General features: G+C 35.2%; 1 long non-coding RNA gene across 1 annotated transcript; it reads left to right on the top strand.

Moving 5' to 3' along the window:
• Positions 1–16,051: 16,051 nt before the first annotated feature.
• On the top strand, positions 16,052–17,148 carry LOC120780578. Its single transcript, XR_005705913.1, has 3 exons — positions 16,052–16,374; positions 16,481–16,558; positions 16,645–17,148. It is a non-coding gene; the product is annotated as an uncharacterized LOC120780578 (long non-coding RNA).
• Positions 17,149–18,578: the final 1,430 nt, after the last annotated feature.

Genomic DNA, 18,578 nt, shown 5'->3' with positions numbered 1-18,578 from the left:
CCAGCAACTATTCCAGCTTTGGAAGACAACATTTCCGAAGAAATTCGGGCTATTCCGGCCGAAATGCTCGAAAAAGTTGCCCAAAATTGGACTTTCCGAATGGACCACCTAAGACGCAGCCGCAGTCAACATTTAAATGAAATTATCTTCAAAAAGTAAATGTCATGAACCAATCTAACGTTTCAAATAAAGAACCGATGAGATTTTGCAAATTTTATGCGTTTTTTTTTAAAAAAAAGTTATCAAGCTCTTAAAAAATCACCCGATATATACTATCCGTTTCTGCACTATGTACAGTATCTATGTCGTCATCATTGATTATTTCATTTAAATTTAATTCTACCATATTAATATTTTCATAATTTAGTTTGCTTAGACCATCTGCAATTTACATTTTCTTTACTTTTAATGTATAAAATGTCGAAATCAAATTCATTAAGTTTAATTTTCCACCTTTCTAATTTTGAATTAGGTTTCTTTATATTATTTAACCAAACCAGTGGGCGATGATCTGTTTTAATGGTGAATCTGCGACCAAAAATATATGGAAAATATTTGGTGGCCCACACTATGGCTATTGTTATTTTGCATAAGGGCGGCTCCTTAGAGCAAAATTACTCGCATCTGTCACAAGAGTAAAAATTTTTGTGAAATCTGGGTGGATTCAAATGGAGTAATTTTTTATCAACATTTTTAATTTAAAGAAAGAATCTTTGTAATTTTGGTCATTAATGTTTATTTTTGAGCCTTTTTTTAAATATTTTATTAAATGGTATGCTATTTTAGAGTAATCTTTAATAAATCTCCTATAGTATCCCGTAATACCTAAAAATGCTTTTATTTCCTTAACTTTTCTTTTCTATTGCTTCCACTTTTTGAGGGTTTGGTTTAATACCATCTTTTGTAATCAAGTGACCTAGGAATTTTGTTTCTTGTCTTAGGAAATCGCATTTATTTAATTGGATCTTTAGATTTTTTTCTTTTATTCTCATTAAATTTTGCTCAATGATTCTAGGTGCTCTTTCTACGCTTGTAGAAAATACTAGAATATCGTCCATGTACACAATGCAAATTTTGCGAAATATTCTTTTAATATATCGTTCATTAACCTTTAACGTTGCCGGTGCATTTCGCAATCCGAAGGGCATTCTTAGAAATTCATAATGTCCATTTGCAGTGGAGAAAGCTGTTTTGTGTATGTCGCGTTCGTCCATTTCAATTTGATGAAAACCTTTGGCTAAGTCGAGTGAAAAAATATTGGCATCTTCCCAATTTGTCAAATATATCATCTATATTTGGAATTGAAAATCTGTCTTCTGTAGTTACGCTGTTTAACTTCCTGTAGTCGATCACAAGACGACATCTTTGTTCATTGGTTGCGTCCAGTTTCTTCGGTACCAGCCAAATAGGGCTGTTGCAACGTCTAGAAGAGGCTCTGAATATACCTTGGGTTAACATTTGATCTATTTGTTTATCTATTTCTGATTTGTGTATTTCTGGGTATCGGTAGATTTTAGAGTTAACCAGAATATCATTTTTGGTTATTATTCTATGTTTTGTTGAACTTGTAAATGTTAAATTATCATCTTCGTTGTAAAATACGCTTTTACATCTTTTTAGTATATTTATAAGTCTATTTTTGTCTATACCGTCAACGAATTCTGTGACACATTTATCTTATATGTCATTACAGAAGATTTCCACCTCATTGTCTTTATAGCTCATTTCGTTATATATTTCTTCTTCTTTTGTTAGATAAAAAGTCAGTATTGTTTTATTTGTTTTTGTAATTCTGTTTGGGTAGTCTATTATCGCATTTATCTTCGTTAAGATATTGTTGCCAATGAGTCCGTCAAAGTTCTTGTTAAAATTACATTCCATGAATTCACATATAATTTCTTTTTCATTAAATTCTTTAAATATTGGGAATCTGCAAAGTTTCTTAACTTCCGTTTTTCTTCCCATTGCTGTGACTTGTACATCTACTTCCATCTTCCATTTCGGGTTACAAACATTTTCGTTGATCAAACTAAACTCTGCTCCAGTGTCAATGATGAAATATAACTTTCTTATGTGTGTATCTATTATTATATATGGTAATTGTTTTTGGATCCCACTAAAAATTTGTATTTGCATTGCCAATATCCATAGGCTCTGGTTTATTGCGATTTGATATTGCGGACCGATTATAATTTCCTGATTGGTTGTAATTCCGCGTTTGATTCCCGTCTCTTTGTTGATTAAAGTTTATTTGTGGGTTGAAATTTCCCTGTTGGTTATAATTTGTGTTTGTTGTCTGGTTTGACATTCTAGTTTGGTTTGATCCGTTGCCACTGTTATAATTATTACCTACATTCCTTGGGATATAGCCACCGTTATAATTGTTGTTATTGTTATTTTTGTTTCTTGGGACATAGCCACCGTTATACCTGTTTTGTGGCATATAATTGTTATGTCTATTATAACTACTATTATAAGTGGTGATATTATTTATATTTTGGTTGGGTCTGGAAAATGTTCTATTGTTAACGTTATCGCTAAAATTAGTCCTACGATAGCTATTAGGGTTAGGATCTTTCCTTTGTTGCCCTAGCGCTGTGAAGCCTTGATGTCTAGCTTCTAATATTATTTTGTATGCCTTTTCTAGACTATCCGGGTCTCTTGCTATAGTCATAGTTTTAGTGGGTTCTGGGAGATGTTCCTTAAATGATTTCAGTGCTAAACTATTAACTTTATTCGTTAAGAAATTTAGATCATTATGCGCTAATATTCTATTATGTAGTTTATTCCTAATTTTATTTATTTTAAAATAGTAATTTTCTATTGTTGAGTCGAGGCTGATGGTTTTCAACTCATCCATAAGTTCCGCTGAACTTCTCTTCTCCCCGAAATTGCTCAGAAGTATTTGTTTCAATGTTTCCCAATCACTAACTTGTCCATATCTGTGAATTATTTCCCTAGTTTTTCCTACGCATCTTCCTTTCAGAAAATTGAATAAAATTTTTTGATTACCTACATCAAAAGTTAGTATTGTGGGTAATATGTCTTCAATTTGCTTAATAAAGTCTGTTAATTGGTTCGGATCTCGTCCATCAAATTCTGCAGTTCCATTAATACAGTTCAAAGTGAGTTGAAAAAATGGTATGGTGGATGCTTCCATTTTGAGAAAAAATTATTTCGAGTGAAAATTATATAAAAAAAATTTTCGTATTTATTTTGATTCAACTTAGATTTATGTAATAAGTTCCTACTGGGTATTTTAATTGCTATTGTACAGTTTGAGAGCTACTGTCTACTCTTGTAGTGAAGACGCCTATCTAACAGGTTCAAAGAAATCTAGTCGAAACACATTAATAATTTTATCATTTTTGGAGTCACTGTTTTAGTGAAACATTATTATTTGACTTCGATTTTGCAACACTCTGTTTACGCGCGATTGAATTTCTATTTTACACTATTGTGCGATAATTTTTACACATTGCTTTATATTTTCTTACTTACTTTAAAAAATTAAATATATTTTTATATATGTATATGTATTTTTCTTACTCTTATTTGTTCTGCTGTTGCTTTTATTGTAATTGCTGTTACTGCTGCTGCTGCTGCTTTATAGGTTGCATCCAAACTCAAATAACCGCTACCGTTGTACGCATGTTTTTCAGTAAAAGCCACGCTTTATTTGTTTATATATTTTGAAAGCTCATTATTTGCTGATATTGTTTAAGGTTTTCTTGCTGTGCATTTAACACAATTTAAATGTTTTTGTTGTATTTTAGCAATGTTTTTGTATACTTCTATTAATGTTTTTCTATAAATATATTATTGTTTTCCACAATTCTTTTAATATTTACACTTTTTTCTTTGCACTATTAATGCCGTCGCTTTCACTAGCTTCCCAAAAATTGTTAGTTTATCCTCGTCGCCAGTTTTGGTGGCATAAAGAACTCAACTTCTTCTTGGCTCTTTAAGTCAACTCTACAGTTAAAAATGAAAACACTGAGCTTCTTCGCTTAGGTCTAATCTTCGACTCCACCAATCTTTATTTCAATCTCTGCCACTTACAGTCTAACTTCAAGGGAGTTCAGATTTCGAAATCTTTCTTGAAGTGGATAAAGTTTATTTATTTATTATTGGGTTTGTGTATGCCAATATGTGACTATATGCGATTACTGCGACCTTTGCCTTTTGTAACTCTAGATACGTCACTGTGTTGCATGGGAAATTATGTGAACCTTTGACTTTGCTTTTGAGTTGTTCGTTTGCACATGTAAGCAACTGCTCTGAGAGCCCTTAGAAACGATGAAAATCTTTCAAGGATGTCGGTATCATCCAATAATGTGTGAAAGGTGACGATTTTTCGACCTTCTGCGGCGATAATGTTGAGCATGGGGGATTGTGGCCAAGAATCAGGAGATTCTATCAACCATCGGGGGCCATTCCACCAGAGGGTGGTAGTGGCAAGGTGCAGTGGCTTGCACCCTCTTGTACCTAGATCGGCAGGATTGTCAGCACTGGCTATGCCAAGTGGCTGATCCCACTAGGTCAAGTATTTAAGACGCACGGTTAAAAATATACGTCTTCCATACATGTGGTGGTTTTTCCAACCAGACTAGTAAAATTTCGGAATCGGACCACATATATAGTTTGCATTTTGTCAAGTTTAAATGCATTTGCACCATGGCTACTAATTTGGAAAGTAGTAGTGCGCCACATAACTCAAGTCGTGGGAGACTTATAGTCTTTAAAAGAACCACTTTTGCTTTTGCTACTAATAAGTGGCTTGTGGTCGTGATGTCACTTTGCGTGCGCTCATAGATAGTAGCGCAGTATGCCTTTTCAGAGGCGTCACAGAAGCCATGTAATTCGAGAAGGAGTAGTTTACCCATCTCGGAATTTGAATCTAAGAAATGTCATTGCGAACTGGGACCATTTTTCTAAGCGAAGAGGTTTCACTTGTTCGTCCCAGTCGGTTCCATCTAGCCATAATTCTTGGATTAAGATTTTAGCTTGGATCATAATTGGCGAAAGCCATCCTGCGGGGTCGAAAAGTTTTGCCACCGAGGATAAAATCTGTCTTTTTTTTATGGCCGATAATGCGGATATGGATTCAGTCGTGTATGATAACTGGTCCGGTATCGCATTCCATTGGATGCCTAGTGTTTCTGTTGTACTTTCCTTTTCGAATATAAGGAAATTAGTGTCCAACAAATTTTCGTTTGTAATATTTTTGAGTAAATTTGGGTGATTTGCCGTAATTTTTTTTAATAGAAACCCTGCGGATTTGAGGGCTTTTATTACCTGTGACAAGGCCTCGTATGCTTGTGGAAGAGCGTGACTTCCAGACAGAATATCGTCTGCCTACGTTTGAGTTTTCAACACTTCTGTTGCCAGAGGAAACTCTGACTTTGTGTTGTCTGCCAATTCGTGGAGGGTTCGAATGGCTAGATATGGTGCACAGTTAACGCTAAAGGTAACTGTTTTTAATTTGAAGTCGCGTAGAGGACTGGGGGGGATCTTCGGAACATAAAACGTTGAAAATCTTGGTCGTCTTTATGTACGACTATTTGCCGATACATTTTTTCAACGTCCCCATTGAATACGTATTTGAATATACGCCAATTTAATATCAGAAGCATTAAATCTGGTTGGAGTGTGGGATGTCATTTAGGGAATTCCCTGAACTAGTGGTTTTCGAGGCATTAAAAACAACTCTTACTTTTGTTGTTTTTTTTGTCTGGCTTCACTACTGCGTGATCTGGCAGATAAAAGGAGTAGTATTTGACGATTTTCTCCCCTGGGGTTACTTCCTCCATGTGATCTGAATGGAGGTATTCTTCTAACACACCATCATACTCTGATATGAGTTCACCTTTTTTATGTAGGTTTCTTTCCATACTTAGAAACTGCTGTATTGCAGAGGTGCGAGAGTGACCTAAGGCGAGTGTGTTAGGAAATTGTTGCTTAAGTAGTTGTTGCTTAGTAAAAGTCTTCACAATACTGATCTTCAGAGGTTGTGAGTGATATGAGGGGGAGTTCCTCAAATTCCCAAATTTTTTCAATTGTGAATTGAGGTACTAGTTTGAGATTTCCTCAACTTGAGTTGTCATTGTTGTGACTGGTTCCGCAACTAGTCCACTTAGGACCCATCCGAAAATGGTATTTTGCGCCAGAAGGATATTTGTGGTTTTCTCAAAACCTTCGAGTATTATCTGTAGTATGAGATCGCGGCCTAATAGAAGATCTATTTGAGCGGGGGTGTTGCAGTTTGGGTCTGCTAGCTTTAGGTGTGAAACCTTTTGCCAATGCTTCCTATTTATATGATAGCTGGGTAACATATTGGTTAGTTGCGGTAAAACAATAGCTTCTGCTTGTATGCGCTTATCCGCTTTGGGGGAAAAGAGGGTAATGAGGCAGATTTTATTTGAGTTTTGAATAACTCTTCCGCCTGCAGCCTATTTTGTGCCCTAGACGCTATAAATGATCGTTGTGATCCTTGGCTCTGAGGCTCTGAGTTTAGACAGTTCTCGTCGGTGTTCGATGGAGACAACTGCTGAGGGTAATAGTACCCTACTATGATTTTCGCTATGTAGGGATTGGGTTTTTAACGCCTTTGAGCAGCATGGTGCTTCTTGGCAGTTTTCAGAATTTATTGTTGCAACTAAATCTGTTGCTCTTTTTACGTTTGCGCTGTTTGGATAATTTGTCATATGTAACATGGAATGATGTCTTTTATAGCAGTAAACGCAATTAAATATGCTTTCGCAATCTTTAAGCGTATGCGCATGTGACAAGCAGTTGGTACATAATTTTTTCGTTCTTACGAAATTGTTTCGATCGCTAATATTCATTTTTTGAATTTTTCGCACGATTTGAGCTTGTGACTTCCTCTACAAGGTTCGCATGACGTTTGTTTATATTGTTCGGAAGTGAACTATTGATTCTTAAAAAAGCTTCTATTTAAATTATTGTGACTACTTGCTTGGGGTCTATTGAGGCCGTTTTGAACGTTTTTAGTTCTTAATAGTTTTTTATCTACCCTTTCTGCAATTTCATATTGGGTAGTAAGAAGTTCTTTCATTTGCTGCCACGTTGGGCACTTTCTTCGCGATGAGAGCGATTGCTCCCACAAAAGTAACGATTTTTCTGGTAATGCAGCTGTGCATATATTTACCAGAATGGGGTCCCAATTATCTGTGGGAATATTCTGTGTAGATAAAACCGACAAATAATTTGAAACAGTGGATTGAAGCTTTATGAATTCTTCACTTGTTTCTTTCTGATTTTTTGGTAAATTCATTAATATCGTAACTTGTTTGTCGACCAATATTCTCTCGTTTTCTAACGTGCTTTAAGAGCTTCCCAAGCAAAATTGAAATTTTCGTCATTGAGAGCAAACTGTTTGACTATTACACCTGCTTGACCTTTGGTTTTGTATCTGAGGTGATCAAATTTCTGCGCTTGTGATAACTTAGGATGGTTTATGTTCACGGCTGTAAACATGTCCCGGAAGAACGGCCACTGTTCATAATCACCATGAAATTTATCTGTGTCGCATACTGGCACTTTAAGGTGAATTCGTGAACTTGCCTCTTGGGCTTGTCTTTGTGGCAGCTCTATTCTCGGTTGTGGAGTAGGTAGGTAGGTTGATTTGATTAGGTGTAGCTGATCAGAGATCATGGCTTTTGTCTCTTCGTATTGGTCTATTCAATTTTCGTATTTTGAGCAAGACGAGGATTTAAAATTTTCTGGTAGATCTGAGTCGTCAGATTCTACGATTGCGTCATGTGCCGCTTGGAGACGTATCCAGAAGTTGTCAAGATTTTCTTTTTTAATTTCTAACACCGATTCAGAATTATCTTGAATCAGTAAAGATGAGAATCGAGTGCAGTATCGAATTAGACTGTCACTTTCAGAAATAAATTTGGTGTATGAAATATCTTTCACCCTTTTTTGTTTTGTAGCACCTTGCTTTGAGCGCATAGCTTCTGCAGGTGTACACGGACTTTTTTCGTCTTAAATCATTTTCGGAACTTTTAGTGATTGTATTGCTTTAGATTCTTTTGAATCTGAGCTCATTTAGAAAATGTATTGAAATAACTTAAAATGTCTAAGTGTAAACTAGACTGGTAGATGGTAGATGTTCAGAAAAAGTTTTGTATATAATATAGAGAATAGAAAACTTTTTTGTATGCAAGTGTTTCAAAGAGAATCAATAAAACTAATGGCTTTTTGATAACCGAACTTTCAAAAATATTTTCGTATATATAGTATATGTACTTATGTGTTTGGACGCGAACTCTTTTGCGTAAATGAGAGTTTTGAACGAATGTAATATAACAATTAGCGTTAAATTTCCGTGTATAATTTTACGAGAAGCCGAAAACCGAATACTCTTGTAGGTTAATAAGAGTTTTTCAAACGAAATACATAAATTACGCGTGTTCAGTATTTACTTCAATTAGGTTTAATTTGGTTTTAATTAGTTAGTAATAACCGCAGAAAAATTTTTTTTCCTATACGCATATATGAATCTAATATATTGGTTGTTAAAAAAGTCTTGCGGTATTTTCGCTAGTTGGCGCTGAAAGCGCGTAGTTCTAGCTTTGTTCGTCGCATCGGGTCATGCTATACCTTTTTGGAAAGCGCATTTCACGCGCTAACACGTGTTTGATTGATTGTCGTTTCTTTTAAGTCGTTCGTGAGTTATAACGTCGCAAACATGGAGCAAAATGAAGAGAAAATACGGCATATTTTACAGTACTACTACGATAAAAGCAAAAATGCATCTCAAGCCGTCAATAAAATTTATGCAGTTTATGGACTCGATACAGTTTCTATTTCCACCGCACAACGATGGTTTCAACGTTTTCGTTCTGGTGTAGAGGTGGTCGAAGATGCGCCACGCTCCAGAAGGCCTGTCGTCTAAAATTGCGATAAAATCGCTGAATTGGACGAAAGAGACCGGCATAGTAGCAGCCGTAGCATCGGTCAAGAGCTGGGCATGAGTCATCAAAAATTCATTTCAATTTCAATAAAAAAAAAAATCAATAAAAATACCGCAAGACTTTTTTGACAACCCATTATATGTATATATGTATATATTATGCATCAGAGAGCTGCAACGAAAATAATAAAATCAGAACAAACAGTCGTGCCAAAAATACAATCAAATCAAGTCAGTTCAGTATAGTAGACAACATTGTTAATCAATTCGAGTAGCCTCCAGCGTCAACTGACCTGATTCAACACGAACAATCTGTTCTTCGGCAATCACGATCGTGTAAGCGGTATGGCTGGCTTCGGTTGCAATCGTATCATGTCAGTTCATAGCGTTGCGACGATTGTTTGAATTGAAGTCAAACTTTGGGTAAACTATAAGTAACTCTACGAGTAAATCTATGGGTAAATCTATGAATACAGCAAACAACAACAGTTTTCTGCTGGACTGATTTGAATCATGTGTGGCAAAAAATGTATCAGCTTTGAAAATGTGCGCATGTTATAAATTTTCGAAGCGTAAACAATGGAAATTCCATCGAGAACGTACATACTTATATACATACATTTGTTGAATGTATGTATGTACTCGATGGAATTTCCATTATACATATAACATATGTACATATATACATAAATACATTTATATACAAACATATGTATTTAAAATCGAACAAAAGTGCACTAGTAAATCAGGTTTAGGGGATGATATACAAACCAAACTCTGTCGATTATTTCAATCATTGAAGCATGAGTTTGCATCACTTCGGGTATTTTCTGCTGATACGAATGTCCATAAACAAATCAGGTATAAGCTGATCGCTAGTGATTCAAAGTTGTTCTCTATCGCTGATTTAAGACAAACAGTGCGCTTTCGTGTAAATGAACTGAACTGACAGAATCAGACAGAGTAACGGATCAGTACTTAAGTATAAACAAAAATTTATTACTCGCTGCAGTTCTCTGGTATGTATGTATTATGATTTTATATACAATCCTGCTTGTTTTTGACGGCCAAAGAACAAGGGGTATTGCGAGATGGATGCCAAAGTGGACTTTGAAGCGATATTTATATAGTGTGGTGAATTTTATATTAACCCGCGTAATTTTTGTTGGTTTTCCGCAATATTTTCATCGTGAGAGAAGATATACCAAAGAAAGCGCAGGTATTTTTGCCGTCTGCACTTATGCTTACGGCTTTTATATAGATATGTATGTAAATGTATATGTAAATATTCAAATATGTATCAATTTGTTATAAATATGTCTATGTAAATGTGTATGTAAATATTCAAATATGTATCAATTTGTTACAAATAGGTATATGTAAACGCAAATTGCGTTATATATTTAATGTATATATGTGTATGTTTGCGTTATATTAATTTTCTTCTTTTTTTTTTTGTTATTATTTTTCGCTTTTGTTTTGTGAAAGTGTATTTGCTATGTTTTTTCCTTCCGTTGTCCGTGGCCTTCCCTCCTAATGGCGGTCACCTGTTATTATTTTGTTTTCCTGTGCGCATCTCCTTTGTTGGTAGTGTGCAGGTCTCTGAGGTCTCTGTGATGTCCAGATGTTCAGGTGCGTTGTTAGTTTTGCTCCCGCGTTGGTATTTGTTGTTTGTATGTTTTATATTGATTTAGTTTCGCGCTTGTTTTTTATCATTTTTTTATTTTGTTTATCACGACCGCTTTATTTGTTTGTTTTAATTATTCTAACGCGCCCGTTTGTTAAAAAAAACAACAAAAAATTAATATTTTTCAAAAGTTATATTTTTTTATTCAAAGTAGTTTCGTTGTGTTTCGATACAGCGTTTTGCCCGGTCAATTAGCATCTCAAATGAGTGTTTAAGGTCTTTTTTCGGAATGCTTTTGAGAACATCGGTCGTCGCCTTCTGGATAGCTGAAATGTCCTGAAACCAGTGTCCTTTCATGGGCAAATGAAGTTTTCCAAATAGGTAAAAATCACAGGGTACCAGATCAGGTGAGTAGGGTGAGTGATTAATGGTTAATATGGAGTTTTTTGTCAAAAAATCAGTGACAAGCGTCGACCGATGAAACGGCGCATTATCGTGCAACAGGCGCCAGAACCCTGCCTCACGGTATTGTGGTCGAGCACTTCGAATGCGTGACAAAAGACGCTCCATAACACCAAGGTAAAACACAGCATTAATCGTTTGACCAGGTGGGACGAACTCTTGGTGTACAATACCCTCAGAATCATAAAAACAAATCAGCATTGTCTTTATTTTTGACTTCTGAAGACGACCGACTTCTGATCGTTACAGAGGTTCTTACGACCTTCTTGGAATCGCTTAAACCACTCATGCACATTACAACGGGATAGGCAGTGATCACCATAAACTTTTTTCATCATTTGAAATGTTTCAGTAAATGTTTTCCCAAGTTTAAAAAAAAAATTAATATTTGCTCTTTGTTCAAAATGCATTTTACGACCGATGACCAAAAGCTGCTGTCACTTTTTGATCGATAACATCGATTGTAGTTATCCAATTGTCTTAAAATTTTTACGAAATGTCAACAAGAGATCAAACTTTTTATTTCATATACCCACCAATAGGTGGCGCCACCAGAAACAGTTATATTTAAAAAGTTTTTTTTCTTTTGCGACAGACCTTGTATACAGTGCGCGAACTTTGGTTAGCCGCACATGCTTTTTGGTGGTTTAACATAAGAGTTATTGTCAAAAGTAACTGAATTTAGAATTTTTCAAAAATATTTCTTTATTGGGAAAGAGAAGAAAAAATATTTTTACATTTCAAATGTATTACAGAAACAAAAAAGTTTAAATATTGAAAATACAACGTAACTATACGCGAACTTTACTTAGCCGCATTACAAAAAAATTAGATAATTAAGAGGTTTTCACAAAATTTTAGCAAATTTTGCGCTCTTAGTACGAAGTTGCACCCCCATTCTTATTAATTACTTGGAAAATTCTGGCTGGGATCGAGTCAATTAACTTTTGCAGTGTACCTCCATCCAGATCCAGCCACGCCTGCAAAATTGCTGTTTTTAGCTCCTGCGCGGCTAAGTACTGACGCCCATTCGCATACACAGTCCTTGCAATTATGCCCCAAACATTTTCAATGGGGTTTAAATCCGGACTTCGGGCTGGCCATTCTAGCAACGGTATAGAGCGCGAAGCAAAAAATTCTTTTGCCTTCTTGGAGACGTGGATGCTGGCATTGTCCTGCTGAAAGGTAAACGTAACTTCGACGTTATCCTCCAAATACTCAATGAGCACATCATCCAACATTTCAATATATTTTTCCGAATCCATTTTTGTCGTAATAAAACATAGTTTGAGCTTTCCATGGTAGGAGAACCCACCCCATACCATCACAGATCCACCCCGGCTCATTACGGCTCATTCGGGGAGGATTATTTTCGCGCAGATCATGCCAGTAATAACTGAACCCATCAGGTCCGTCTAAATTAAACTTTTTTTCATCAGAAAAAATAACATCGTGCCAGTAATCGGTCCAACTCATATGCTCCTTCGCAAATTTAAGTCTGGCTACTTTATGGACATGCGTAAGTTGTGGTTTTTTTAATTGCTTTTTCCACTTACACTTACTTACACTTGTACAGTTATTTTCTTTATAATTCAAGAGTGCGGCTAACCAAAATTCGCGCACTGTATGTATATATTTTTTATTATATAAATTTGCGCACCCCGATTTCACCTCACTTTATACTTGTTTCGTGTTGTTTAGGTCACTTCACTATGTATATGTGGTTGTGTGTTATTTTCCGCCGTTTTTTTCCACCTAATAATCCTTAATGTATGTTGGTTAACACCGTCAGTGTTCTATATACAGATACTTAGTACGCTCATTTCTTACTTAGTAAATTTTGCAGCATTTGATTTTGTGATTTTATTAAATCTTGGATCATGTTTTGCATGGTAGACATAAATTGTGTCATACGCTGTGTATTTAAGATTTAAAATCGTAGTTTCAATACCTCCATTTGGATGATTTTGCGGCAATTGTATTTGTACAGAGTTGCCTTTCACTACATTTGCGTAGCTTCCGTGCATAGTATTATTCCTAAAAATAATAGGATTTGAACTTTTGCCTGAGGTTCCTATAATTTCATTAAGGGGTGTTTGTAACATCTGGTTACGACGTGCTTGAAAGCCCTATGGCAACTTCGATTTCAAATCATTATAGTATACAGGACAGGACACCAGTTACTCTACGATGCAACAAATATTTCAAATTATATATGGGATGTGTTTCGTTTTTTTTAAGTTGATTGGAATTCGGCAACAATTAAATTTTAAATATTGGCTGTGGTACTTTGTTTCTATTAAATAGATTTACAACAGTTTTAATACCAAAACCACATTCTTGCAATGCTTCTTTCGTCCACTGGATGTTTCAGCTTCATATAGCCAAGATAGTTTTATAACACTTTGAAAGAAGCTTCACCAAAGGAGCATACCCTAAATAGTTTTCATACTGAAATTATCGGCCTCTGACGCATTTTCTCATCTCCGCAGAGCAGGAAACTCCCAATGATTTTATTCTGGGGCAGCAAATGTAGCAAACACACCAATATTAAATACCGACATGGAAAGACCTTGTGTATTACGTAAGAAGTAACTAATCGCTTGTCAATTAAGAGACCATTTTTGGAAAAAGTGAATTACCTAAAAATTTCTTTAATTGACTCGCCGTGTGAAATGGTGCCAACGAAAGAAGCCGTTGAGAGAAGGGGATTTAGTGTTCATAAGAGATGCTACCGTGCCACGGCGAGAATAGTGACGAGGGAAAGTAGACAGAGTGTTCCCTGGGCATGATGGTGAGGTGCCACGAGCAGACATACGAACTTCCAGAGAAGTGAAACAGCACATAGTTTTACTTTTTTGTTTTTTATTTTAATTATATAATACTTTTTACATTAAAATCAAGACACAGCGATTAATGAAGTTTTTTTTAAAACGTAAGATTATATTAGCTTTGAAGTTTATTACTATTTTTTACCATATCCCGAGTATTTTGTTTGTTCCTTTTAACGGTAATACACATAAATTACCATGAAAATTTAGAGTGTTTGAATTGTGTAAATTCTCACTGATAGATGGATTAGCATATTGAAAAAGATTTAAATGTCATTAAATGTAATGAGCAACAGCTGGAAAAGTATGATAGGTAACTGGTTACCGATAAGTTATCAGAAATCGATTTATTCATCATCCGATATGTTACTTTTGTTCTAGCCTCGGAAATAAGTAACTATTTTTCCTCTTTCACTACATGTCGGTACGATTAGCTTACTCGCTCTCTCTCATTGATTATGCGCATTTGTTCGGTTAGCCATCTGTTAAAGCGCCCATACACGAGCACACAAGTGCGTTCGATCGGTATGTGTGCGCTTGCAGTTTATCGTGTATGGGCTTGTTCGCGAACCGATCTATGTTCGCGAAAATGTTTGATTTTTTACGATCGGTGCGCGAACATGTTTATCGTGTATGGCGTTGTCGGCGCACAAAATCTCATTTCTCTCGTGTCGCCGAAGAGTGAAGATCGCGGACAATGGCAAGTGTTAAGGCCTGCTTTAGAGGCTTCAAAAAATCAACTTTTTTCAGGATTTTTTTAGGAGGGAAAGAAATAATTGATTCATGCAAAATTTCTAGGCTTTATAGTTATATACAAATATGAACATCTTTCACAAATTTTTTGGATACGAAATCTTTGATATTCTGCCTTTGGGAAGCAATTGCCCGATGCATCTCGCATGTGCATTTTTCGGACGGCGGGCAGGATGCAGGTAGTAATTTCTATTGGAAACAAGAAATTTAAAGAGATTCATATTTTTTATGAATTTATCTTCTAGTTAAGCTGAGAAAATTCTAAAAAAAGTGTCAAATTTTAAAAAATTTTTAAAAATTGAATAAATATGTAGTGGCTTTTGACCAAAAAAATTTTACTTTATGCTGTTTAAAAGTTGACTTTTCTTAAATTTTTTTTTGTTTGAATAGAAGTTACTTTTATGTCAATGATGCCCGCCAATTAAGAATAATCGTAAAAATGAAAAACCGAGAAATCACGCTTCAAAGTTTTCGCTTTTTGCCCAAGCGCTCATACATACATATGTACATATGTATATCTGCTAGACGCCCGGTCACTTCCCTTCTAGCTTCGATAATATTTCGAATTCCCATCTATAACTTTGGGACATATCCTTAGATAATTTTTAAGGAAATTTAAGCAAAACGAAAAAAACGATTGTTTGAAGCTTCTAAAGCAGGCTCTTCCCTTAATAAAGATTTCGTATCAGAATTTATTGATCTTATAAAAAATGAATTCACAATTTGGCAAATGAAAAGTGATAAATATAAAAATTGAGAAAAATAAAAGTTGGAATAACTTATTAACGAAATACAAAGAAATAGATAAAAGTGCTACATTAGAAATAAATTCGAAGAAATGTTCCGCTTATATGTCGCACATGCTAACTCTGTGAAGAACGAACGCAAAATGGATTTGTGTGTCGTGTATGGGCAAACGAATTCATACCGATCGAACGCACTTGTGTGCTCGTGTATGGGCAATTTTACTGAAAATAGTTTATTTTGTTATTGTTAGGTTCACTTATGGGTTACAGAAAACTGTTCTATACGTTATTTGTTTTGTCATTCATTAGCCACAGAAAACTGGTGCATCGGCTACCTCGCCTCTTGCTAGGAGTTATTTGTTTGATTATATTTTAAATTATTCAATATGGAACTATTCGTATTAAGAAATTTAAATATAATAATAATAAATGTTTTCGGGAACATTACGTTTACAGCAGTAACAGGTTTACAGTCCGCAAATGCTGGACAAAACGCTACAAAAAGTTATTTCAAAGTGTTCACACAATACTTTTTTTCTGTATTCACTATTGGCGATTGCACATAGTGAAGTGACTGGAGAAACTGTTCTTTGTTGTTATTTTGTCTATACATGGCCATTGGACGAACAATTTGCACAATCTGATACAATTTCCGGCTTATAATGCATTTTTCTGAAAGTATCGCAAATGTTAAAAAATGTAATGTGCAAGTTATTTATTTACACTTACTTCCATGCATTTATTGGCTGTTTCCTCGATCGTGTTTATTTAAAGCCTTCCCTACAAGACGGAGGTAACAGATTGCACAAACACATTAAAAAATTTCCAGCTGTTCACCAACACTGTTACATTGTGTGCAATTTTCGATTGAATGGAACAAAGCGCTTTCAAACTTATCGAAATATTAATATGTTTAAAGAGAAAAGGTGATACACAATTTTTCAAGAAAAATTATTAATAACTAAAGCTGAAAAATTCGCAATAGTTTGGTTAATTTTGGCATTTCAAGAAGTAAGCTCTTATTTGATAAATATTTTAACTACGAATAATTATTTTAAATGAACCTATATATAGAAATCAAGGCGAATGTTTTTAACTAAAACTTTCTTTTTTGCAGATTAAAAATACGAGAAAAAACTATTGAAGTAAGTTTACAAAAACGACTGGACATTGTTGGACATGATATCTGTTTAAGGTTAGTTACACTTAGTACATACTTTAGTATAAAAATAAAGTTAGACAACAGAAGTTAAATAAAATTATGAAATTACTTTTCTACAGTTGAAACTGCTTGGTGGTTATACATGTTATCAAACCGCTGCCTTTAAAAGTGAATTATGAGGGAGAAACTTTGCTATATCTCTTATGACATCCAGATGAAACAGTGAATAGCGTTAGAAACAACTGAGCTTATCACAAATAGCTTCCAATTAGCGAATTTTACTAATACAATATTTTGTTCTTTACTACAGTTATCTGAGGATTGTGTGGTTAATGTTTTGAGGCGCTATTCCAACAGCATTTAATAAACGTTGAAGGACACGGCATCGCTGGGTCAGTGTTTAACATCAAACAAACAGAAACTTACAAAGAGTTGACAATAGTAGCAAGCACCAAAAGTTATAGAAAGAAACTTCATGTAATTGTTGCCTTAAAGTTATATCTATACTTCGTTTTGTTTTCTGTTAATATAACTTGCAATAATATGTACATTTACGTTAAAAATTACAAGATAGTTATCTATTAACAACTTTGAAAGTCTATATTAACAAAATGTATTTATGAAATTGATGATTCCTCTCACGCTATATATACATACGTATGGCATTAATTAATTTAAAAACTTAATTTACGTAAAATGATTTTACAATTAAATAACGCATCATAAGAATTGAATTTGTTAGAAGCAACAAATCGAAGTAACAGATATGCTAGTTACTCCTTGTAACTGCTAACATGTTTATATGTTAAAGGCAACAAACTGTTAACCAAAATAATAACACTAACAGAAATTTTAAAAACAAATACTTTTTATTATGCATAACACATAGGTAGTTTATGCGCTAACAAAAGTATTTGTTACAACAAACTGTAAAGAGATTTGTTATCAGATGTATGTCATATCTCAGAACTGGGCAGCATGCGATATTAGCCATTGAAAAGGAGAAAACCATTGAACATCAAATGGCGAAGTGATACTTTTTTCCCACTCTCTGAAGAAAAGTAACAAATTAACGTATGCAAAAGTTATCAATAACAAGTCGCTTACACGTTTGCTAACAGATACCCGTCTTGCAGGGTTCATACGACAATCTTCGGAACAATATCGAATTTTACAATTCAGACATTGGCTAAATTGTTGCAACTATAGTGTTTTGGCGCTACTAATGTATTGTTACACGCCAAGCAACGCACATTTTTTACAACTGTTTCTAAAGGTCTCATACAGTGGTCACAAATAAAAGTAATATCGAGAACTTATATAAATTACTTACTTTTATTCAGGGTCATTCCCCTTTTTGTTTGATGAATCTTCTTCTTCTTCTTTTTAATTGGCGTAGACACCGCTTACGCGATTATAGCCGAGTTAACAACAGCGCGCCAGTCGTTTCTTCTTTTCGCTACGTGGCGCCAATTGGATATTCCAAGCGAAGCCAGGTCCTTCTCCACCTGGTCCTTCCAACGGCTTGGAGGCCTTCCTCTTCCTCTGCCTGCCCCGGCGGGTACTGCGTCGAATACTTTCAGAGCTGGAGTGTTTTCATCCATCCGGACAACATGACCCAGCCAGCGTAGCCGCTGTCTTTTAATTCGCTGAACTATGTCAATGTCGTCGTATATCTCATACAGCTCATCGTTCCATCGAATGCGATATTCGCCGTGGCCAATGCGCAAAGGACCATAAATCTTTCGCAGAATTTTTCTCACGAAAACTCGTAACGTCGACTCATCGGATGCTGTCATCGCCCAAGCCTCTTATGAGCGACTTATAGAGTTTAGCTTTTGTTCGTCGAGAGAGGAATTTACTTTTCAATTGCCTACTCAGTCAGGACAGGAGATATTTCGTCTTGCCCTCGTTCACTGCCAGACCCATTTTCTGTGCTTTCTTGTCCAGCCTGGAGAAAGCAGAACTAACGGCGTGGGTGTCGAGGTCGATGACATCAATATCATCGGCATACGCCAACTGCTGTACACTCTTATAGAAGATGGTACCTTCT

This window comes from Bactrocera tryoni, unplaced genomic scaffold (assembly GCF_016617805.1).
Source record: "Bactrocera tryoni isolate S06 unplaced genomic scaffold, CSIRO_BtryS06_freeze2 scaffold_25, whole genome shotgun sequence".
Taxonomy (NCBI): Eukaryota; Metazoa; Arthropoda; class Insecta; order Diptera; family Tephritidae; genus Bactrocera; species Bactrocera tryoni.
The sequence above is the reverse complement of the archived record's forward strand: the minus strand, read 5'-3'. Positions and strand labels throughout refer to the sequence as shown.